Source organism: Arachis hypogaea, chromosome 8 (genome assembly GCF_003086295.3).
Source record: "Arachis hypogaea cultivar Tifrunner chromosome 8, arahy.Tifrunner.gnm2.J5K5, whole genome shotgun sequence".
Classification (NCBI taxonomy): domain Eukaryota; kingdom Viridiplantae; phylum Streptophyta; class Magnoliopsida; order Fabales; family Fabaceae; genus Arachis; species Arachis hypogaea.
Window position 1 is genome coordinate 19160227 of NC_092043.1, and position 2874 is coordinate 19163100.

Sequence of the window (2874 nt, forward strand, 5' to 3'; positions counted from 1 at the left end):
TGCATATATACAAGGGTCACGGCTATAAGCTCATGAAGTCAATCATTGATTTACAATTCAAAAAGAATGAAAAACATGTGCAAGTACTATTCATTATTCACATGGATCGAAAAAAAATGATGGCAAAGTTGTTTGTTTGTGCAGGTACAAAAGTAAGGATAAGAATGGATGAAAAAGACAAAGGGGGGAGGTACGGTGCTTGGTCAAAAAGGGAGTTCACAAGTCTTTGAAACTAACACATGGGAAAAGGAAGTTCTGCATGAAAAGATAGCTACATGTACAACTTAATGCACCCAGAATACTTCCAAGAAAGTGAAAAGCAATTCGTCTTTCTCCCCAATTCATATATTTACCATCAAGCCATCCTTCACAAATCACCCTAGCCGTCCATTTCTCACTTGCATGCACTATAAAGAACCACTTGGGGAACGAGTTCCACACCACCAAATCTCCTTCTTGCACATATTCTTTCATCATAGCATAACTACCCCTTGCCGAAAACAACCTCACCACACTTCTAACAACATTTTCTTACTTCACCTTGTCAACCTTAGCTTGTCACTTGCCAAAACTAAAGAACCAATGGCAGCCTCATTTAGCCACAAAAGAAGAAAAGACAAGCAACCAATGGAGGAGGAAAGGGAATTTGATGCATGGAAATACAAATCAGTTTTCCATGAGATTCAGGCCGAATGGATGAAACCTAAAAGGATACTAGCTGAGATTCCCTTTGACCTTGGAAAGGATGAGTTCCCAAGTGTTTGGGAGAAGATCAAAAAGAGGAAGTGGGAGCTCCTGACTAAGCCAATCACTAGAATCAACATCAACCTGGTGAAGGAGTTTTATGCAAATGTAGTGAGGGAGGATACAACCGTGGAACCCACATACAAAAGCTATGTGAGAGGGGTGGAAGTTGACTTCAGCCCCAAGGCAATCATGAAAACTCTTGGCTTGAAAAACATACGTTTCAGCCAAGCAAGTTACGAGGATAGGATGATAGGAGAACCTGACTATTTGACTATTGCTGAAGACCTTTGTGCCATCAGAGCTGAATGGGTGAGAAGAACAAAAGGGGCTCCAAGAATCTTGAGAAGGGGAGACCTAACACCTGAAGCTAAAGGGTGGTATGAAATAGTTAGGAGATCCATCCTACCCACTGCAAACTCTTCAGAAATAGTCCCTAAAAGAGCCGTCTTGCTACATTGCATTATGATGGGAGGGGAGATCAAAGTTCATAAACTCATTGCTGAACAGATACAAGAGTTTAGTGAGAAAAGTGACCCTGACTCCTGGCTCCACTTCCCTAGCACCATCATCAGACTATGCATCGAGGCCCAAGTACCACTTGAAGATGCAAGACCTAATTGGCTACATCCTGGAATGGCCATGACTGCTCACAGAATGACTCTTGGCCCAATTGCTCCAAGACATACAAAAAGAAGAAATGAAGAAGGGCAACAAGCAGAAGGGGAGCAAGAAGCAGAGCAAGAAGGAGAAGAAGAGCAAGAAGAGCAAGGAAGTCCAGAAAGAAGGCAACAAGTTCCCAGAGACCCCATGGATATGAGCAGAATACAGGAAATCATAGAAGGAATGTCTCAACAATACATGAGGTCTCAAGAGAAGCAAGAGGACTTTCACCTAAAAATGATGGACATGCAAAGGAACTTTGAATCAAGATTCCTAGATCTGCAAAGGGAACAGAATTTACAATTACAGGAATCCCTCAGCCACATAGGCCAACACCAAGATGACAATATCTTGGCAATCAAGGAAGCCACCACTTTGCAGAATGCAAGATATGCAGTTCAAGCTGATTACAACATCAGTTTTCAAATCAAGCTTAACTACATAGGGGAACATCTACACAAGATGGACCCAGCATTCCCAACTTTTGATGAGTATTTCAAGGGGAGGAAAGAAGGAGAAATGAACAAGGCAATGATCCTTGAAGAAAGAGTGGAAGAAACAATGAAAAAAGCTGGATTCTGGACAAAGCTCATAAAAAAAACAAAGGAAGTACAAGTGGTCAAAAAGAGGCAAGAAGCAAGAAGAAGCAGGACCCCAAGAATCAAGAAGAACCAAGCAACAAATGAGAGGTGGTCTTGTTCCTTAATAATCATACAATAGTTTGTGAATTGTCTTTATGAGCTTTCTTTCATTTTATGTCATTTAAGTTTTATGTGAAATTTCTAGTATGTTTGTTGGTTTACTGCTTTGAATAAAGTGAATGCCTAGATGTTTGGATATAACTTCACCTTCTTAAACAAATGCTTGCCATGCTTGTTCTGTTTCCAAAAATAAAATAAAAGTTTGAACAAAAGTAACTTGGCTCAATTAGTGACAAATCAAGTAGAATTAAGTGGTGGTATGCATGCTTGATTGTTTAGTCAGATCACTGGAAATTGAGTGTAGAATTATCATTTTTGTGTAGAAGTTTGAATACTGTCTATGGATCTTGATGAATAAATGTCTTTGACCATAAAAAAAAAGAAAGAAAAAGAAGAAGAAAAAGCCACTGAAAAAGGGCAACCAAAAAGCAAAAAAATTGAGAAAATAAGCTAGGCACCAATGGTTTGAACTTCTGAGACAAATGCCTGTGGTGTTTATGTATTAAGGATATGCTTGGATGAATAGGTTCTGAGGAGTGTTTCAACACTTGGTAACTTGGGTTAACTAACCCAGGATTATCAACCAAAAGTCCATTATCAAGAGCAACCTAAATACAAAACATTTAGTCACACAAAGAGGTGCTAGGCACCAATGTCTCAAGAAGAAATGTGAACTAAAATGCCTGTAGTGGATATGTGTAGTGCACTGATAAGAAAAAGAAAATGCCAAAGGCTTGTGCAACACATGACACTGAGCAAACAAGGA